The sequence below is a fragment of the Pelodiscus sinensis genome, chromosome 10, assembly GCF_049634645.1.
Source record: "Pelodiscus sinensis isolate JC-2024 chromosome 10, ASM4963464v1, whole genome shotgun sequence".
Taxonomy (NCBI): Eukaryota; Metazoa; Chordata; order Testudines; family Trionychidae; genus Pelodiscus; species Pelodiscus sinensis.
This window is the reverse complement of record NC_134720.1, coordinates 21096963-21119611: the sequence shown is the minus strand read 5'-3', so window position 1 is coordinate 21119611 and position 22649 is coordinate 21096963. Positions and strand designations below refer to the sequence as shown.

Genomic DNA, 22649 nt, shown 5'->3' with positions numbered 1-22649 from the left:
AAAAGCATCCTTTACCTGGTGGACACAGCCCAACAATATATGCACAGGAATTCTATTTCAACTGAAACCCCCTTGCCCCCCAACACTTAAAATTACCACAGATGCCTCACTAACAGGATCAGGCAATACAAGCCAGGTGGACATTGGACAAACAACGCAGGTACATCCACTTGCTAGAGCTCAGAGCAGTCTGGTATGCATGCATGCAACACAGAATGCACAACAATATCGTCCGCATATAGACAGACAATATGACAACGATGCACTACATCAACAAGCAGGGCGGCGTCTGTTCTCGCCAACTGTGTTGGGAAGCAGTACATTTACGGGAACGATGCATTCCTCGCTACATTCATCTCATAGCCACATACATCCCAGGCAAAGACAATATGCTAGTGGACGATCTCAGCAGGAACTTCTCCCTCAACCACGAGTGGGAAATCAACAGATGGGCCATCAATCAGCTGTTTCACAGATGGGGTTTCCCTTCAGTGGACCTTTTTGCCGCACACAGAAATTCACTGTGCCCTCATTACTGCTCCAGAGTGGGACTGGGCCCTGACTCCCTGGGGGATGTGATCAGCATCACGTGGGACGCACCACTAGCATATACTAAAGATAAAACAAGACAGAGCCATAGTGATACTGCTGGCACCAGGTGGCTGAGACAGACTTGGCATCCAGATCTATTACACATGGCCAGGCGTCCACCACATTGCTTCCCTCCTGTTCTGTCACTGCTCATGCAAAAGAACGGGAGGACCCATCACCTTGCCATCTAGTGCCTTCACCTGCTTGCGTGGCCCCTTGCTGGCTAACCACAACAGAGATCCACTGTCCTATAGAAGTTCAAACCATTCTCATGAACAGCCAGAGACCTGCAACAAGAAAAACCTAAATTCAAAGGTGGCACCGTTTCACCAGCTGGTGTTCATCTAGATGTTACAACCCCACACAGACAGAAATCCCGCTCATACTTACTTACTACACCTTCACAACTTGGGTTTATCCCTCACTTCTATCAGGGTCTATCTTGCAGCCATATCCACGTTTCACTCACCTCTACAGGATCACTTGGTTTTCTCTCACCCATCAAACAAGTGATTTATGCAAGGTCTGCACAATACTTTCCCACTAACTAAACAATCAGTCCCTGCGTGGGACTTTAACCTAGTACTAACGGCACTAATGGGCAAACCATTCAAGCCACTAGCAAGGTGTTCCCTCCTCCATCAAGGAGTCCTTCTTAGTGGCAATTACCTCTGCACGAAGAGTGGGAGAGTTGGGAGCTTTAATGACCGACCCCCACCCTATACAGTCTTCCACAAGGACAAGGTGGTCCTCCGGACCTATTCTACATTCCTTCCCAAAGTATTTACCTCATTCCATTGTAATGAACCAGTTTACTTACCTGTCTTCTTCCCCAAACCTCATAGCGACAACAGAGAAAGGGCTCTGCACGCCCTCGATGTCCGCAGGGCAGTGGCCTTCTACTTGCAATGAACATGCTCGTTCTGCAAAATGCCTCGCTTGTTCATCTTCTCAGCAGAGAGATCTCGGGGATTACCGATCTCTAAACAGAGATTGTCCAAGTGGATCTCAGGCTATAAGAATGGCTTATGCCATATTCAACTAACAGCCTCCTTTAGCCGTACATGCCCACTCCACAAGGGAGTGGCCGCTTCCACTGCCTTTCTCTGCAGTATCCCCACAGACAAGATCTGTAGAGCAGACAGATGGGCTTCCTCTCACACTTTCACTCATTGCTATGCCATTCAATTGTAGGCAGACAGTCGCACTCGATTCGGCCACTCAATACTTTCAGCAGCCAAAACAGGCCTTCCGAAGGCCCCACCTCCAAGCACTGATACTGCTCTGTAGTCACCTAAGGTGGAGCACCCACGGGGTCAACCATCTCGAAGAACTCCAGTTACTATACAGGGCGAGTAATTTTCCCTTTCTAGTTCGCAAAACCCATAGTTCTCCAGTGGTTTCTGTTCAAGTTGAACAGGAAACCACATGCACTATAATTAGTACTCCAAACTTTATTTCCCAGTGTACAGTGCCTTGCATTTGATACTAGCTAAAAGCCTTACTTCTAGAGTAATGTGGAACATTTTGGAATTGATGATTCAGGAGTTCCTAAAAACACTGGTAAAATAAACTTTGTAAGGTGTGAATTATAACGATGCACTAAAATAGTTTTACCCAAAACAAAGTTACTATGTGGATTAGGGATGTCAGTTGTTAACCAGTAAGCCTGGCCCATTAAGAGGTGAGGCTTACTGCTTCTGGTTAAATTATGGGGGTTGGAGCAGCTCCATGCCCATCGCAGGCAGGGGTTGGTCAGACCCTGTGGGATCTGCTACGGGGAGGAGCACTCAAGCCTGACTGGAGCAGCCACTGTCTGAGGCTGGCCTGGTCTGAGTGCACCACAGGCAGAAGTGCTCCAACCAGCTGGAGCCTCTGTCCTTGGTGGGAGGTTGGGGGTGGGTAGACATTCCAGCCTAGTTAGGGGCACTCCAGTCTGCCACCACCCTTTAATTGGTTAACCAGTTACACATTACATGTAACAGGATTTTACATCCCTAATGTGGATGCAATAAATGATTGCAAATGAGAGAGAGAACTACCAAGTTCATAAATCACTGCCTTGCAAACCTACTTCTTGTGTGTGCTTCTGTGTTTGTTTTTAAACGGAAACTGTGTTTCACCCCATTGACCACTGGTTCAGTTCCATCAGTGATGATGATAGTTATAGCTGTAGCATAGAAATGAAATTGGGCATTTTTACCACCCAGGCATCTCACCCATCTGAGTGCACACAATCATCTCCGGGGCTAACCAACACAGCAGTTGAAAACTCCTGGCATGCTTGAGTTCTGTCATGCTACAGCTTTCTCTGTTGCTACCTGTGAAGGGGCAGGCCCTGGTCCCGGCGCGAATCTAACTTAGCTCCGGGAATACATAAGTACTTTAGCCTGTCCCTCCCAGTCTAGGACCCCTCTACCAGCGGGCAAACGGCCCTCCCTCCACGTCCACATAGTTCAGTGCTCCTTTATCTGAGTAAGCACGGCCCTCTGGCCAAGTCTGTATTGTTCAGTGCCTCTTTGTCCAGGTAAATACGTCTCTCTGGCCAAGTCTATATAGTACAGTGACCTTTTATCAGGGTAAATACGGCTGTCTGGCCTAGTCTGCAAAGCCAAGCCTTGTTCACAATCCTGCAGGCTGGCTTACGAGGGTTTTGGGGGAGGTAGGGGAACCCAGGCCCCCCTCCTCCACTAGGTCCCAGCCCAGGGCCCTATTGGCAACATCATTAAACACTGCCCAGTTGACGGGGAAGTCTGCCAGAACAGACCGACCTCCCGGAGGTCCTCCCTCTGCCCTAGGCTACTTCCTACCTCTTCCCCGTCTGTGCCGATGTCCTGGGGTCTGTTATTAACTTGGTGGCTCGCGAGTGTCTGTATCAACAGGCCTTGCTCCTGCAGTGGCGGTGATGGCCGGTTGGGCTCCGGCGATGGCTGTGCCAGCTCGGGATCTCTTCCCTGCACTCTTGCCTCCTCAGTTACCTCCTCTGCCGGTTTGCTTTCCCTGGCTTTTATCCCCGGCCTTATTTGGGTACAGGCCCAGCTAGGCTGTAGGGGTGGGGTCTGCCCCGCCCTCTCGGCCAAGTGAGCCCTTTTAGCTTTAGTGTGGGGCCTGGCTGCCCCGTCACACTACCACAGATTCTGAATTATGCTTTCTGTTGTTGGCAGTGCAAATGTAGCCCCCTGCCACAGATAGGTGACCTCGAGCCCATGCCTTAAAGTGTAAGTTGAGGAAGGGGAGCAGGGAATATAAGGAGCTGCAGATTATATCAGCCTTTAAGTGCAAATTCAAACACACTTTTGGTGTGTGTTTACTTTTTCAGGAGCAACCTATTTCTGCTAGAGATGTGAACAGGTTTCTGGTTAATCGGTTACCTGGTAAGCATCACCCTTACTGGTTAATTTCTGCATAGTAGGGTAAACCAAACTATTTAAATACTCTTATGGAACAGTATCAAGTTAAAAACCATACTGTTGTATTAATTATGTTATCTACTATTAGAAGGAATATCTGAGATATTGGACAGAAACCAGTTCTTTATTTTGACAGCTGGGACTATTTATCTGAATAAAATGAAACACACAAAGCCTGCATGCTTACCTACTTTATCTGTAAGAGAATTCTTTGAGTAGAGATAATTTAAATATAAATCTTTCTGTGTGTGGCTCTTCTTTTTTGTTTGTTTTTTTCTCATAGTACAAGGGTATGGAAATATTTTTTTAAAAAGGAAAATATGATTGTATAATGACAACATTTGACAGGAGAGTCCAGGCAATTGGAGATTGCTGTTCTATTGCCAGGATCACCTCTGGAGCTCTTTTAAAAAATTGGTGTCACATTAGCTATCCTCTAGTCATTTGGTACAGAAGCTGATTTGAAAGATAGATTACGAACCACAGTTAGTAGTTCTGCAATTTCACATTTGAGTTTAAGAACACTTAGGTGAATGCCCTCTGATCCTGAAGACTGTTTAGTTCATTAATTTGTTCCACAACCGCCTCTAACAACACTTCAATCTGGGACAGTTCTTTAGATTTATCACTTAAAAAGAGTGGCTTCAGTTTGTGAATCTCCCTCATGTCCTCAGCCATAAAGTGTGATTCAAAGAATTAATTTATCTCCACAATGACCTTATCCACAATGACCTTTAGGCTCTCGATCATCCTCTGGCCCCATTGGTTTTTTACAGGTTTCCTGCTTTTTATGTACTTAATTTTTTTTTGCTATTGCTTTTTGAGTTTTTGGCTAGCTGTTCTTCAGATTCTAGCTGTTCTTCAGATTCTTTTCTGACCTTGCTAATGAATATTTTTGATTACAGATATTTTTTAGTTTATCTCATACAAATGCTATTCTGCAGTCTCTTCATAACGAAAGTTCAACTTGCAAAGGTGGAATTACGTACCAAAAAACCCTGCATTCAAAAAGAAAACTATGTAAAACTTGAGAGCTTGCAAGACCACTCAGTTCTGCTTGTTCAGCTAATTATGCAGGAAATAATGCTGCCTGCTTCTTGTTTAGTGTCACCTGGGAGTGAGAGAGGCATTCACATGGCACTGTTGTTGCTGGCACGGTAAGATATTTAAATGCCAGATGCGCTGAAGATTCATATGTCCCTTCATGCTTCCACTAGGGATGTTAAAATGAGTGTAATTAAGTAATTGTGTAAACACTGAAAAATCATCAGTTACAAGTGGGGTGGCAGTTCACTTGCTACCATGAACAGGCAGCTTCTTGGGAGCCATTGTGTACTGGGAGCTAGCTTTTGAGCCAGTCCCCCGTGTATACGGGGAGCCTATATGTAACCATGAAGATTAACTGATGACCCCAAGCTCATTGATTAACCATTTACACAGTTAAACTTTCACATCCGTAGCTTCCACCACCATTTCAGAGGACCCGTGTCTATGCTTATGCTGGCTTCTTAATAAAAATGATCCATCATCTGAGTCAGATGCCACCAGCAAAAGGTTTTATGGTGGTTTGGATTTGGTAGTTTCTACATGAAAGTGGTGTTCCAAAGCATGCTCCACATTTTGTCCCTCTTTGATTTTGGATGGCACTTCAGATTCTTAAACTGTAGTGGAGTGCTGCAGCTATTTTTAGAAATCTCACATTGTTACCCTCTTTCATTTTGTCAAATCTGCTGTGAAAGTGTGATGACCATGTGCTGGGTCATCATCCACGACTACTGTAACATGAATATATGGCAGAATGTGGGTAAAACAGAGCAGGAGACACAATTCTCCCTGAAATAGTTTAGTCACAAATTTAATTAATGCATTTTTTTAAAGAGCATCATCAGCATGGAAGTATGTCCTCTGGAATCGTGACTGAAGCATGAAGAGGCATGCAAATATTTAGTTTGTCTGGAAGTAAATACCTTGTTATGCCAGCTAAAAAAGTGGCATGCAAACACCTGTTCTCACTTTCTGGTGACATTGTAAATAAGAAGCAGGTAGCATTATCTCCTGTCAATGTAAACAAACTTAGAATCATAGAGCCGGAAGAGACCTCAGAAGGTCATCAAGTCCAGCCCCCTGCTCTAGGCAGGACCAATTCCAACTAAATCAACCCGGCCAGGGCTTTGTCAAGCCGAGACTTAAACACCTCTAGGGATGGAGACTCCACTACTTCCCTAGGTAACCCATTCCAGTGCTTCACCACCCTCCTAGTGAAATAGTTTTTCCTAATATCCAACCTGGACCTCGCCCACTGTAACTTGAGACCATTGCTCCTTGTTCTGCCATCAGTCACTACTGAAAACAGCCTCTCTCCATCCTTTTTGGAACCTCCCTTCAGAAAGTTGAAGGCTGCTATCAAATCCCCCCTCACTCGTCGCTTCTGCAGACTAAACAGACCCAAGTCCCTCAGCCTCTCCTCATAAGTCATATGTTTCTTAGCAAATGGCAAAACAAGAAGTAGGATTGAATAGACTTGTGGGCTATACAGTTTTACATTGTTTTGTTTTTGAGTGCAGTCATGTGACAAAAAAAATCTACATTTGTAATAAGGATGCTAAAATGTGATTAACTGGCTAATCGTATAGTTTGATACAACTAGTATCAACTATACAATTAGTTAAGAGCTGCTCTGCAGAGCTGCAGTGGGGGAAAGCTGCAGGAGCTGATGAGCAGTCCTGGCTCATGCCAGCTCCAGAACCTCCTGCGCTGCAGCTCTGCTTTTTAAATGTAGTAAGAGCCAGTGCAGAGCTGTAGCAATCCATATTTCAAATGCAGAGGTGCAGCGATCACAAGCCCCTGTCCAGCAGCTCCTGTCCACTGCGAACAGAGGCTGGTGCCAGAGCAACCTCTGTTCCAGCCCCTGTCCCTGGGGGGAGGGGACAACCCCCCCGCTGGGGTCCCTGTGGACAGGGGCTGCTTTGCAGCAGTGTCCCCTATCCCCCCTCTGCTGCCTCTGGTAGAGGCAGTGGCGGGGGCAGGTGGCACCCCAGAGATGGTGCTGGGGAGAACCAGCTTTTAAACTGGCTCCCCCAGCACCATTTCCTGTCGCCCTCATAAAGGAAGCGGGGCGAGGGCGGGGTAGGTAGGGGAGGGACAGAGAGCACTGGGCAAGTGGAGACTGCTTGAATCCCTGCTTGCCTCCTGCTCCTTTCAGCATTTGAAATGTAAAAGAGCCCCAGGCTCTTTAAATTTCTAAAGCAGAAGCATCTGCAGTGGGAACCAATGTGAGCAGGGACTGAAGCAGTCCCCTCTGGTGGTGCTGCTTCCCCTGCTCCTCCAGCACAGGCTCCTGTTCCCCTCCCCTCTCTGATAGAGGCAATGGGGGAGAGAGGGAAGCGACTAGTCAAGTCACTACTTGACTATCTGATAAGCAAATGCTTATCAAATAGTCGACTAGTTGCTTACATCCCTAATTTGTAACTTATATTTTCACAGTAAAGAGATTGCATGCCAGTACTTGTAGGAGGTGAATTGAAAAACACTATTTCTTTCGGACAATGTAGCACTTTAATAAACCATCTTGTTAGTCTTTAGATGATGAGCTTTCGTGGGCCAGACCCACTTCCTCAGATCAAATAGTGGAAGAAAATAGTCACAACCATATATACCAAAGGATACAATTAAAAAAATGAACAGAGGAACTGTCATTCATGTTAAAATTCGACACTCTCCGAGAAGGAATGAACAAACACTCAAACTATTTCACCCATTACCAAGATAGCTTCCCCAGTTATCACCTCTAATACCATTAGTTCACAAACATCCCACTCTCCCCACCTCTAGTATCATCAATTCACAGACACTTACCTTCCTTCCTCCTCCCCCCCCCCCCCCCCCGCATCCCCCTCCCGTTCTGAAATGTGATTTGTCCTTTTCATATGTGTTCATTTTTTTAATTGTATCCTTTGGTATAAATGGTTGTGACTATTTTATTCCACTATTTGATCTGAGGAAGTGGGTCTGGCCCATGAAAGCTCATCATCTAATAAACCATCTTGTTAGTCTTTAAAGTGCTACATTGTCCTGCATTTTGCTTCAGCTACCCCAGACTAACACGGCTACATTTCTATCACTACTATTTCTTTCATCATTTTACAGTGCATATATTTGTAATAAAAAATAACAAGGTGAGCACTTTACACTTTGTATTCTGTGTTGTAATTGAAATCAACATTGGAAATATAGAACAAATCCACAACTATTTAATAAACTTCATTTGGGATTCTATTGTTTAACACTGTGATTAATCATGATTAAGTTTTTGAATTAATTGTATCAGTTAACTACAATTTATCAACTGCCCTTATCAGTAGGCCACTTTGCACTAATTTGTCTATTCCTCTTTCACACCTGTTCTCATCAACATTTGTTATTTTAGGTTATTGTGCTATCTTATGAACCTTAATTCACTTTTTACAGTTGAACCTTTCATTTGCAGTACATATGTTGGCCTAATTATCACAACACAATGACTGTGGCTTTTGAGCACATTCCAGCACCTCAGAAACATGACTGTCATCTTAACATGTAATATGTAGTGTGACAGGGTTAGGCAAGAGGGCTATTGGTGAGTGAGAGAAGGGAAAAGTATTAGCCCTGGATTAAATAGGTTCCTGTTCCCAGCATAAAATAAGAAGGGCTAGTCTGGAACCAGCAGGAACTTGCCAGAATCCATCAGGCCAATTAAGATGCCTGGAGCCAATTAGGAGGTTTCCAGAATCAAGTGAGCTAAACTAATCAGCACACCTGGAGCCAATGAAGAACCAGTTGAGATTTGTTTCAAAAGGGTTCCCTTTCTGTTAGCTCATGCATGCAAGGAGCTGGACAGAGAAGGTGCATTGGAATGACTGGGAGGAGCAAGCACAAGTATGTACTAAGAGGAAAAGCCTGCAGTAAAGGAAGGTGCTGGGGAGGGCTGTGGGGAAGTGCCCCAGGGGATTGTAGCTGTCATGCAGCTGATACTGGAAACTTTACAGACAGCTGCTATCATAGGGTTCCTGTGCTGGAATCCAGTGTAGAGGGTGGAGCTAGGTGCACCCCCCTGCCCCCATAACCACCTCCCCATTTTAGCACCAGTAAAGGTCTAATTGTGTTAAAGGGGTATGTCCTATCCCATATCACTTAGTTTCCTCTTTTTTTCCCCTGACACTGGCCAGTGATGAGGGTGGTTCAACAAACAGCAAGCTGATGCCCTCGAGACAGTGTCTAAAGTAAAGGCAGCTGTGAGCCTTAGAAGTGAGCAATCTGCCAGAAAGCGAGGGGCCACGCAATACAGAGGAGAAGCTTTGTGACAGTAGTTCTGTCGTCTCATCTACCACTTAGGGGAAAGCTGCATATAATTTTTTTTAAAAAAACTTACATTAATTTTTAAATGCATGCTGTGTGTGTTACTTCCAAAGGCCAAACTGAAGAAAATGTCCTTGCTCTGAATGGAAATTGGTGTTGTCTTGTGGTGGTTTTTAGATCCTATGAAAGTTTATAGAATCATATGATTAGAAGAGACTGCAAGGATCATTTAGTCTAAATCCAGCATCCCACAGTCTTGGGCAGGCCTCTAAGAAAACTGTGTCTTTTGCATAAATGAGCTTTCCTTTTACAGTAAACAGCTCTATTTTGTTCAAAGAAGCTACGTCTAGATTGCAGGCTTCTTGCACAAGAAGCTTTTATTGGAATAGATCTTCTGCAAAAACGTCTTGCGCAAGAGCACGTCCACATTGCAAAAGCGCATCAAAAAAGCGATGGGCTTTTGCAAAAGATACCATCCAGACTTCATAAACTCTCTCTCGAAAGTAAGCACTGATGATCAGTATGCACAGAATGGCCACCAAGTTAGTACTTTTTCCTCTTTTTGTGCAAAAAAACCCTCTTCCCTGTCCACACGCACCTTTTTGAGAGAGAACTCTTTTGCAAAAAGGCTCCTTCCTCCTAGAAAGAGGAATACCAATTGTGCAAAACAACCCCTCAGTTCTTTCAATTCTCTTGCGTAAAAATGTGCTTGAGGTGTGGATGCTCTGAGTTTTTGCAGAAAAACAGCCATTGTAGTTGCTGTTGTATGAGAGCTTAAGTGAGGAATTAGTGTTCTTAAACTGTGTTCTGACAAACCAGTTGTTCATAGCTGTTTGAGGATACTCCATATGAGTTCCATTTTTTTGTAACATAATTTGTAGAGTGACCAAAATTTTGCTTAACATTCAGAATGTAGCTTGTAGTAGAGGAGAGAATTCTTCTTGAACATTATTTCTACCTATATTGTTGTCCTCACCTGAGAGATTATAAATTTCAGGGCCTTTGAACGTGTAGTTAACCTCTGTTGGAGAGAAATGTATATCACAGGGTCAGAAATGATAAATAAACAATTATTATACTATGGATGTGTTCTTGTCTACACTACAAATACCTTATAGCAAAATACACCCAGTCACTCACAGGTAACTCCATAAACCACTGCATCTCAGTCATCATGATCAACCACTAGCAGTATTTGCCTTCACTGCTGTTCTTACAGGTCTATAACTCTCTTCTCAACTGCCATGAAATCTCCCCTGGCACTGCCTGCCCTGGTCATGTCTCACCGCCCCATTTGTTGCCCCAGTCTCTTCTGGTTTCGCTGAGATGAGAGTTGTTGACCTTCCTTTTGGTCGCCCTGCCAATCACCCGAGCGAGGAGGTGAGGGGGGTCCGGGCCCTCCCTCTCTCCAGACCCCATCCCAGGGCCCTAAGGCAGAGGAGAATAACTGCTCTCCCCTCACCTGGCTGATGGGGCAAGGTGCCTCAATGCATCAGCCTGCGGGCTCTGGTCTGCACCCGCCCTGGGCTGCTTCTTCACTCCCTCGCTCACCAGCCGGCTTGTCCTGGTGTTTCTTTGAGACTCTCAGTCCCTTCATCTGGCATTCTCCCTCCTCCCCCTGGCCCTAGGGCCTCTGCCATTTTTATCCCAGGGAGGGCGCTGCCCCTCCCCTCCAGGACGCCTGCGCCGGTGTCCCACAAGCGGCTCCACCCCCTTGTCCCCAGCTGCACCCAACCCCTCTCAGCATCCTCCTTCCGGCCGACATTGAGGGGTATTGGGGCTTCCCGTGGGATGTCCGCGGGGGCACCAGACCCGAGGCTGGCGGGGCAGTGCACCTCCCCCCACTGCCGCCGCCTCCCTCGACGCGGAAGGCGCTGCCCCCGCGGCATCCGGGGAAACGCTGGCTGAGCTGCCTGCTGGGCGGCACGTCTCCGCCGCCTCCCCCCCCCCCCCCCGGTTCCGTCCCTCACGGCAGGGAAAGCCGCTCCGTGTCCCCCTGTTCCTCTGGGGGGAACGCAGTTAGTGTGGGGTTGCGCCACCCCATCACAGAGCGCTTTTTTCCTAGTTTGCAGTACTAAATTCTTTCATCTACTTGGTTTCTTCCACTTAGAGAAAATGGGGGTGCACCCATTTTCTTCTGCTTTGGATTACTTGTATTTCCTCAAACTGACATTCATAAAGTACTTGTGTTTTTAAAGTCACTCTGACTTGTACTTAGGGATGTTAAAAATGCATTTATTTCAGTGAGTATATGTTTATACATGGGAGAGGAGGTAGCTCCTCAGGAGCCGGCTCTTACAAGGGAGCCTGCTTAAAAACCTGTTCCCAGCGAGCATCAGCTCCCACCTGCACCTCTCCCCACCACCTCCCAGGCTCGTTGTTTAACCATTGACACATTTACATGATCACATCCCTACTTGTACTCTCTCCTCCTCAGGGACATAAAACTTGGTATGTACTTGCCACCATGCCTATCACTATCAGCAAATGTTGCTCCCTTTCTGTAGGTACCTTATTCCACATTACTGGTGCATAAAATGGGTCTTACATGTAATATAGAAACATATGGCATTGTTGACTCCATTCAAAAATAACCTTTGTCTTTTGCTAAGCTTACCTTATTTTCAGTAATGTGTCTGACGTGGTAGCTCAATTTTTTGCAAAATTTAAAACCTAAGCCACAGTTAAATTAATCTAGCTTTTTGTCACAATGAAAAATTCAAGCAAGCTTGAAGAGGAAGTTATCTACCTTGTTAACTCATCTATGTTCTCATGAGACTTTCTAAAAGCAAAATTAAATGTTGATATTTGTGATTCTGCCTCACTCTTTTAGTAAAAATAACTCCCCTCCCCATGGCTTTTGGGAGGAAGTGGGGGGTGATGGAGATATTTTTTCCACAAACTGAAATATCTTTCCCCAGGAGAGTGATTATTTTCTACTGTTTTCAGAACATGCTCTGTCAAGTACAGCCAAAAAAGCAACAGTTTACATGGGAAGATATTGAGGATATTAAAGACAAACCTATATGATAAAGCTATTTTAAGCAATATTTTATTATAAATAGAATAGACTTAGAACTTAATTGTAACTGAACATATACTAAGAAAAGAGTAAATGCATCAATTCACATCCTGGAGAAAAGCCATTAAAATATCCATTTAGTAGCAAATGGATAGTATTAAGATAAAATCATCAGTTTAGAAAATGTTTCCCTAGATACTGTAGTAGTAACACCATGCACAATTAGGGAAAAAGCCAGAATATTAACATTTTAATGTAATTTACACCATTCTGGAACTTACTTTTGGCATTTTAATTAGCATATAGACAGTAATGAGAGCTGTATAAATATCAGCACAGTAAGCCACACTGATCTGCAACAATAGCAGCAGACAGAGCCCAGGTCTTATAAATGTTCAGAGCCCTGAGTGGCACTCAAAGGCTGGCTAGGGGAGGCCAGCCCCCAGTCCTGCCCCCTCTGCCTGAGGCTCCGCCCCTTCCAGAGACTCAGAGCAAAACGTGTCGGACTCCCTGCTCCAACTGTGGTCATTTCTGATGCTTCATAGGAAGGCAGGAGGAGAGAAGGGAAAAAAAACCCACCTTCACCACCCATAAGTGAAGTACGGCAGAGGGAGGGGGAAGAATCATCCTGCAGATGATTAACTGAAACCCTGCATGAGATTTTTAGGGCCATTTAAGGAGATGCATTTGGGAACAACTGAGCATTATATTTACTAGTGTGAGTTCCAAGAGCAGTGCTTTAACCAAAAAGGCTAATGCAGTTCTTGAATGTATAAATGGGAATATGGAATAGGAGTTAGGAAGTCACATTACCTCTCTGTTTGGCACTTGCAATTGCTTCTGGAATACTGTGGCTCATTCTGGTATCCACAATTCAAAGAGGATGCTGATAAATTGGAGAGAGTTCAGGGACAAGCCATGAGTGTGTTTGAAGAATTGAAAAACATGTCTTATAGATAGACTATAAAAACCTGAATCTATGTATCTTAATAAAGAAAAGATTAGGGGATGACTTGATTAAAATCTACAAATGCCTATATGGACAACAAGATTTGGATAAACTTAAAAAATAATGAATAGTCTGGTAGCACTTTAGAGACTAACAAAACATGTAGATGGTATCATGCGTTTTTGTGGGCACAGCCTACTACTTCAGATGACCAGAGTGTTGGATGTCCATAACTAAAATAAATAAGGCAAAAGGTAGGGAGGAAGAAGGGGAAAAATGGGGTGAGGGGTATAAAAATATCAAGGGGAAAGCAGAGCTGGAATGTAACAGGAAAAACAAATAGTCCATAAGCACCTAAAGACTGGATAGACTTTTTCAAATAATGGTGAAAATCTGATCACTAAAACATGTTAATTTACAACTCAGTATAACATTTTACAACATCGAAGATGATATACTTTTTGTATTTAGATAACTTGATTTTTGTTTTAGAGAATAGTACATAAAACTCATCACCTGTATCAAGCTGCAGATGCAGCAGCAGTACATTAGGAAAGGTAAAAACTAAATCTCATACACGAACACAATAGTACTTGTATTTTATTAAACTAAATCTTAAATGTTACATAAACATTTCATGTTTGTATTTGCAGCAGTCTCCTGGTTTGCCCATTCACTGTTATCTCTTTTAAAAAAACAATTAATGTTATTAACTCTAAAAACAAGTTCTCAGAACTTTAAATGTATGGTGTCCTTAAAACTTCTAGAGCTAGCTCTCATTTTCCCCACTCCCACTGTCATTTTGATTCATAGATTGAAATAGAAATAAGAGTTTTCCTGCTTTTTCAGTTCTGTCAATTTTTTAGCTCTGAGTGAATAATACCAAACAATGAAAATACTCTCTGTGCCTACAGAGGAAGCTACTGCTGTGAAAAGTTGGCTTAGCAACTGAAGGAACTCTGTTTCAAGATGGTTGGCTAATGATTTCCACCATTTCAGAGTAGTGACTTTGTTCAAAGCATCATCAATAATCATGTACTGATTAAATGGTTTTGCTCCAGCCCTGAAATGTATTATGACTGGCATAACTGAAGAGTGATTTTGAGATGCTCATGCCTTGGCAGCAGCAGCATCTTCAGAATTTAGGCATCTACCTTAATATTTGGGGTTAAAAATGTTCACAAGAAAATGAGGTGGAGTTACTGTTTGATCCAATCAGTTCTTTATTGCCTGTAGTTTAATTTTCTGGTGAGGTATTTTGTTAGTTAATGTCTATTGACGTGACCTCCAAATTTCAAGAGCATCAGCAGTGCCTCAGCAATTTCAGTGAGGTTAAGGCTATGGATTTTGGTTAAGGCTATGGATAATAGGTTTCGGTATCCTAAGCATATCCTCTACATTCCTCTTTAATGCAATGTTAGACATTTCAGTTTAAATATTTTCAGCTATTTAATCAGATTTTTCTTCCCAAAGTTGTATGCGAGTAGGACAAATCTTAATACACTGTTTAAATCAGTGTACCAAAGAATTCCATCAAACATTTTGAGGGACAATTAGTTTGGATCCTCTTGCTCTCTTCAGTGAAGCTGAAGCAATATGATTGTCACAAAAGTATTTTTGTGACTTCAGCATCATTTTATTTTATTCTTGAAGAAGATGTACTTAAGTCTTTGGCTAAAAGATGCATTAAATGGGCACTGCAGCCATATGTTGTTTTTTCTTCTAAATATCTTCATCTTTGCCATGTCTGTAGCATTGTCTGTGATAAAACTGTGAAAGTGACAGTTGAATTTTTGTTCACAGTTCATTACAGCTTTTACTGCTACTTCCTTTAAATTTTCTGTTGTGTGGGCATTTTCTGATGTGACTATTGTTTCTGAAAAATATGCAATCCCATCTTGGTTGTCACGCGAGCACATGTCACTGGATCATTTTGTATGTTGTTCCACCCATCAAGGCTTACATTGGCAAATTTCTCCTCAGTGTTTTTGCACATGTTCAAATTCCTTCTTGTACACAATATCTGTCAAATTTCCATTAATGTCTGTTCTATCAGGTGGAGTGTAGTCTAGTTGTAAGAATGAGGGATGTTAAGAGGCAGGTGTCAACTACTCAATTACTCAGTAGGCAGCCTGGCTTGTGCCAGATGTCAGACCAAACCCGCTGTGGCTCTGCAATTTTAAAAGGCAGTAGGAGCCAAGGAAGCCTGCCCCCAGCACCTACTGCATTTTAAACTGCAGAGCCCCAGTGGGGTTTGGTCCCACACCTTGCATGAGCTGGGACTGATCCGGGATGCATGCCCAGCCAGCAGCAGACCAGTACATGGGTGTCAGTGGGGAGTTGGGAACTCCCACGCAGAAGGGCTGCTGCCGGCCACTGTAGACAGGGGCAGCTTTGTAGCAGCAATCCCTGTGTGTAGGGGTGTGTGTGTGTGTGTGTCCGAGTGGGAGGTTGGAACCCTCTGCAGATAGGAGCTACTTGGCGTCAGCAACCCCAGTGCCTCCCTCTCCCACCCCGCCCTGCTGCAGCAAGGAGAGGGGGGAATGCGAGCAGTTGACTCAACTACCCGATAACCATACACTTATTGGGTAGTAGACTAGTTAACTACTCTCTTACATCCCTAGTACCACTAAATCCACTAAACCTGGAACCCCAGAAGATTAAATTTGGCCTATGGGAAGCTCAGTCCCCCTTGTCCCTACCCCTTCTCCAGTAGAGCTGGAGTGCTAGATGAATGAAGTGTCTTAGTTGTGGTAGTTGGGGGTTACATCAGAGAGGATTGGGGATTTTTTGGAAGCTGGTTTTTTCCCCTCATTTATGTGGTCCCTAATTGATTATTCTATGGGTCAGTGGCCCCTGACCCAGAAAAGGTTCCTCATCCCTGCCATAAAGAAAGAAAACATGGGAATCTTTTGTGTTGGACATAAATTAATATTTTACTTTATTTAAAATGAAGTTTATTAAACTAACATGAGAAAGGTGAAGCGCTTCAGGTGTTTAATAATTTAAATTAATATTTTCTTTCTTACTGGCTAAATTAAACCAGCACTAGCAAAATGATTTGGGCATAATTAATGTTATTAATGGCAAGTTTCCATTAGCAACTGATGGTCCACAGAAAGGTTTGCATTGAGCCAGGTGGGCCACAGACCAAAAAGTTTGAGAATCACTGCCCTAGATCCCCTTTTTTAATTCAGCCCTGCTGAGGCTGGAAGAGCGTGCCTCTTTCCTGGCACAGCACCTCCCTGCTGGCCCTCTTGTGGCTAGAGGATGTGCCTCTCCCCTTTGTGGAGCAGCCCTCAGCCCCTGCATGGGCCGTAGTAGGCAACTGCACAAGTTAGAGGGAGCCCTGGTACCAAGGTCAAAGCTGGCAGAAACTAGTGGGTTAAACTCAGGCTATGTCTACTTTAACATTTTGTCAATATAATTTGTTACCCGGGGTGTGTCTAGACTACAGGGTTTTGTCGACAAAAGTGGAATTTTGTCGACAAAACTATACCTGCGTCTACACTGTCACTGAGTTCTGTCGACATAACGTCGACAGAACTCAGTAGTTTTGTCGACGGCTGTAAACCTCATTTTACGAGGAATAACGCCTTTGTCGACAGAGTTCTGTTGACAGAAGGCGTTATTGCATCTACACTGTCCTTTGCGTCTACACTGTTATGTCGACACAGCAGCTTGCTTTGTCAACAGAACGGAATGTAGTCTAGACGCTCTTTGTCGACAGAAACTTTGTTGACAGTATCTGTCGACAAAACTTCTGTCGACAAAAGCCTGTAGTCTAGACGTACCCTGAGATGTGTGAAAAACCACATCTCTGACCAACATAAGTTACACTGACATAGTGCCTATGTGGACAGTGCTGTGTCAGTGGGAGAAAATCCCTTACCCCAACGCTCTTGGGGCTAGTTTTATTATGTTGTCAGGCGAGCTCTCTCCTACTAGCATAAAGCAGCTGTGCAAGCAATCTTACAGCTGCATCAGTACAGTTGTGCTGTTGTGAGCTCACTAGTGTAGATATGGCCTTAAACTTTAAGTAATGTGTAAAGAGAAGTGTAGTTTCTAAAATCATACTATAAATACAACTAGCTGAAATGTATATCTTTGAAGCATAAGTATTACCTCCCAGAAGAAGGGTATGTATGTCCTTTATATATTGTTCTGTTTTGTCTTTGACAATAAATTCAACTCAATTTGGTTTCTTGAACATTTTTAACAATTGTGGATACCCTTTTAGTCAGTAATGGAATGTATTATACAAGCGTTCATTATTTTACCGGTTTCTGTTGTAATTCACCTGAATGTATGGCACTCATCCAAACTGAAAAGCCATAATCAACGTTTTCACTAGAGAAAAGATGTCTTTTTAACCCATATTAAAATCCTAGTGAACATAAGACAGTTGTAGTTTTAACCAATTTTAACTGATTGAGGTAAAGATTCGGGATTTAGTTTGACCTGCTAAAACATGTGAGTACTACAGACTACCTAGTGACAGTCTACACCAGTGTTTCTTAAACTTTTTAAGATCGAGGTACACCAAACAATAATTTTTTTTAATGAGGAATACTAAGGATTTTTTGTTCAGGAAAAGAGGAAGAGTAAAAAAAAAAAAAAGAGGTGGGGGGGTGCAAGAGGGGGGAAGTTATTGAGCAAATAAAATAAAAGAGGTCACCTGCCCCTTTGTTATGGCTCCTTCCCCACTCTGGCACAATAAATGCAGAAGTGGGGGCCAGCAAACGAACCCCAAAACCTTATCTACCAGGCTTTGGTATAAAACTTCTCCCCAGTCCTGATCATGAGGGTTAGCCAGTAGCCCGGGGACTAAGGGATTAACCTTACCTAACCAGGTACATTCAGCCAGTAGGAATGTAGGTAGGAATTTCAAACTAGGACAAAGGAATGTTTGGTTTTCCCTACTTTGTCCTGAGAGTTCCCTCCAGCTACTGAGGGAGACAGACATGTCTTTCTCTCCAAGAAAAAATTCTTCACTTTCTGTAAGTAGGGTAAAGTTTAGAAAATCCGCTAGGTTTTATTATTTTATGGTTTGGGAAATGGGATCTGATGTTTTGGCTTTCTTTTGTAACTAAGTTCTAGGCCCATGGAATTTCTCCATGAGTATATTATTTTGTTGCTTTTCCATCTGGTCATTATGCTTGCAACAGGAATATTGTGGTGGTGATAAAAGTTTTCTCTTCCTTTTTTTATTAACCTGGTATTGGTTAATGGTTGTGCCCTGATTTGTACTTTAGGGCTTAGATTTCCCAAGTGATCTGTCCCCTGATTTTTCACAATGGCCATGAAATTTTCTTTCTCTCCCCAGCTACCGTAATCATGGAGCAATCCATACAGACAGTCCTCTAGCACCCTGCTTTCAATCTTGTTTTCCATCTAATTTTCCACGTGGGCCACTGCCTCACAGAGACAGGGCCTGGGTGTACTAGACTTACAGATTCCTTGTTCACTCACAGAACCAAACTGGAACCATTCATGTTTCAGCCCTACACACGCTCCCCAGCAGGCTGGTCAAACACAGTCACTTGGTCACCAGAGGGCTGTTTCATCTCCCTGGCTATCTCCACTCCATCTGAAACAACCTCCAGTCCCTCTGCCACTTCCTTACTCTTGTCCCCACTGGATTTTTCTAACCCCAAGTCACTTTTACCCTTTTCAGGCACAGCAACCTGCTGGCCAACCTCACCATAAGGATCCTCTTCCTTATGACCCTCTGCAAGCAAAAGCTCACCTTCCCCTGGCTCTACAGTAGCGTCACTCTACTGAGCCACCACCAACTCCTCCTGAGTTTCCTTTACCCCCTGAACAGGCAGGTTTCTGCACAACCCCCCTTTAGGAAAACACACAGACTCATCTGGGGGGAGATCAGAGACCTCCCCCTCCCACTTCTGGGCTTCAGCTGTCCCCCAAACTAATTTTGGGCCCACAGCACTCTCTTAAGCCATTTCAGGCTGATACACACGTCCTGTAGACAAAGAACTGGGCTCTCCCTGTCCTGTTTCTGGCTCTAGCCTTGCCTCTGAGGCTCCAGGCAGACATGCAGGAACCACACTCGTAGCCACACAGCTATCTTCCTCATGCAAACCTGGAGGAAAACTTTTACCTGGCTCCTCATAGGACTGACTAGCCACAGACAACTTCCCAGATTCACACTCACCCCCTTCTTAAACCACAAATATAAAAGAAATTTTATACCGAATTTCTATTGGTTACACAGTTAATTTCGTCTCCCCCACAGGACTGCTGAAGTTCTCAAGGCTGCTGTGGCTCCCTGCGATCAGCACTGCGGCTGCTGGGGCTCCCCGGGGCTGCCAACAATGAAAGGTTTCTAGCCCTGCATTGCTGCCAGGACTGCTGGGGCTGCCAGTCCTGTGTTGACACTGCCTCCGGGGCCGCTATGACTGTCAGTCCTGCAGGGTGGCTGGAGATCCCAGGCCCATGGGGCTGCCAGCCCTGCATAGCTGCTGGGGCTACTAGGGCCCTCAGTCCCAGAGTGGTTGCTGCAGCTCTCGGCAGCCTTATGAAGAGTGTATCCAGTACCAGTAACAGATAAGCATAAGGTTACCTGCTTACACTTTTACATCCCTAAAGCCCACATAGAGTTTAACTGTTATGTTTTGTCAGTCTGGGTTAGAAAGAAAAGGTATTACTTTAAATTGTACCATTTTCTGTTGCAAAGTGATTTTTAAAGGAAAAACTTAGATTCTACATACAGTAAAAAAGAAGATACTAAATGAATGAGGCAAGCTTTCAAGCTTACACAGAGCTTTTCTTCAGATGAAACTAACGAGAGATTTTGTCACCCACTTTCTCTTCAGTGTCTTTGATTATGACAGTTTGCAGCTTTGACACTGAAAGGAGTAGAAAAATTCAGCGACAAGCTTAAAAACTTGACTCCATCCCATCTGTAGTGGTAAGGCCGAACAGTCCATTTTGGGGCCTTACTTGTTTGTGGATGTGACGTTTTAAAAGATCGAGTAGTCCTGTGACACCTTGGAGACTAACAAAAGTATGTATAGTACCATGAGCTTTTGTGGGCAAAACCCACTTCATCAGATGATGAGCTGGAGAATTACAGCCCAACACAACTATCCTTCAGAGACTTTTAAAAGAATGTTCTGACACCTGCTTTATTGTCTATTTACTCTAGAGGGCACTAGAGTACAAGTAAAGGCCATAATGATCACTCTTAACATTCAAGTGGTTTGCACAATCTAAATATAATCTAGTTGTCGAAGCAATGCTGTGAAGACATTATAGCTAAATTAGTCTCTTACGGTTTGTTAGTATTATGACTTGAAGGAAAATTCAGTCTCTTCAGCTTAGCCTAGCAACTTTGAAATCTTAGAGGGAGGGAATGAAGCACAACTCAACATGAGCAAAAGTATGTGAAAATATTTTAAATTATAACTGGCATGTGTGAGTCTCATATTGGGTGGGGCCAATTTACTGAAAAGTGTTATAATATTTGTAGCACTTCAAGAGACTGGTATGACAAGAGGTGGGGGAGGGATAGCTCAGTGGTTTGAGCATTGGCCTGCTAAACCCAGGGTTGTGAGTTCAGTCCTTGCAGAGGCCATTTAGGAATTTGGGGCAAAAATTCATCAGGGGTGGTACTTAGTCCTGCTGTGAAGGCATGGGGCTGGACTCAATGACCTTTCAAGGTCCCCTCCAGTTCTAGGAGATAGGTAATATCCATTATAAAAAATTCAATGCCAGTTTAACAACTGAACAAAACTTTAATATTTAATCAAAATGTTTAGTTCATAAACTCTGAATATGTTGCATTGTTTTTCTTCCAGTTTCAGTATTGGTGTAACATTTAAAAAAACTCTTAACAAATCAATTAAATAAGCACCATTAAGGTTTTCTCAATATTGAAGTAAACTGATAATAGGAATATCATCTTTTAGTGTCTACCTACATTCTACAGATACAACCATCTGTTACAACGTACTTAAGTCAATCAGGTTCTGATAATATCAAACTGTCCAAATACCTTGACTTGTACTGTTTCTCCTATTTCCAAAAGCATCATCAGGAATAGAAATATGAATTGTATTTTTAAGAGAAACCAAATATGGTTATAGAAAGCATTGAGGCATAGAATCTTAGAAGATTAGAGTTGGAAGAGACCTTAGGACATCATCTAGTCCAGTGGTCCCCAACGTGGTGCCCGCGGGTGCCATGGCGCCCGCCGGGCCATTTCTCTACGCCCACCGAGTGATCAGGCCGGCCCCGCCCCTGGAAGTGTGGCACGTGGGCGCTGCTGGCTCCTGGGCACGCGGTGTATGGGTGTCTCCCCCTCCCCGCCTCGGGCACACGGCACAGGAGCGGCACCGGCCCCAGGCACGCGGCGCATGGGCGCTGCCGGCTCCTGGACGCGCGGCACAGGAGTGGCGCCGGTCCCGGGCATACAGTGCATGGGCTGTTCCGGCCCCGGGCACGTGGAGTATGAGCAGCCCCACCCCTGGGCATGCGGCACAGGACCGGCGCCGGCCCCGGGAGTGTGGCGCATGGGTGGCACCGGGCACGCGGCTATGAGTGGTCCCACCCCGGGCACGTGCATGGACCAGCCCCTGGGCGTGTGCACGGCGCGTGAGTGGCTCCGCCCCCGGGTGCCCGGCATCCCCTCAAGGTTGGGGACCATGATCTAGTCCAACCCCCTGCTCAAAGCAGGACCAACTAAATCAGGCCTGCACAAATCGGAAAGTGATGAGGGCCATATTAATCCAAAGAAAATAGCGCGGGCCACAAGGGATGCTCTCCCAAAAAATACCAAACACACGGCTAAAAATTCTTGTTGAAAGAGTTTTTTTTTTTTTTCCTATCGCGTGTCTCCACTTGGCCCCCTGGCATTTGTCTCTCCTTTACCCTACCCCTTGGTGTCTTCCCCTTTCTCCTGCCCTGCCCCACTCCCCTCAGCACAAACCCCTTCCCCTCCCCTACCTGGCGTCTGCCTTTTTTAATCTGGCGGTCGCTGGCTGTGACATCACGCCAGCACCCTGGCGGCTGCTGGCGTCCCACCCTCTGGCTCATGCCTGCTCTCTGGCTCGCGCCTCATGCTGGAGCTGCACGCAGGCAGCCCGGCGGCGAGAATTGCCGCACTTCCCCCTCCCCAGCAGCGCTCTGCTCCTCTGCCCGGCTGGCGGATTGGATGGGGTGGCGCCACCTGTAGTTGTCACAGGCCGCACAGTGAGCCCCTGCGGGCCACATGTTGTGCAGGCCTGAACTAAATCATCCCAGCCAGGACTTTGTCAAGCCTCGTCTTAGAGATTTTTAAGGATGGAGATTCCATCACCTCCCTAGATAACTCTTTCCAGTG

General features: G+C 44.6%; 1 protein-coding gene across 11 annotated transcripts in view; it reads left to right on the top strand.

Annotated features, from left to right (window-relative positions):
* Nucleotides 1-22649, top strand: part of TFDP2 (transcription factor Dp-2) — a 189468-nt gene that overhangs the window by 94434 nt on the left and 72385 nt on the right. Inside the window, exon 4 of one of the 11 annotated variants that reach the window (XM_075937647.1) lies at nt 19563-19884. The exons of 8 other annotated variants lie outside the window; for them this stretch is intronic. The gene's annotated coding sequence lies outside the window, so the exon portion shown is untranslated. Of the gene's footprint in view, nt 1-3917; nt 3966-19562; nt 19885-22649 lie in introns of those variants that run through there. 2 more of the 11 variants (XM_075937649.1, XM_025185118.2) reach the window with 2 other exon arrangements.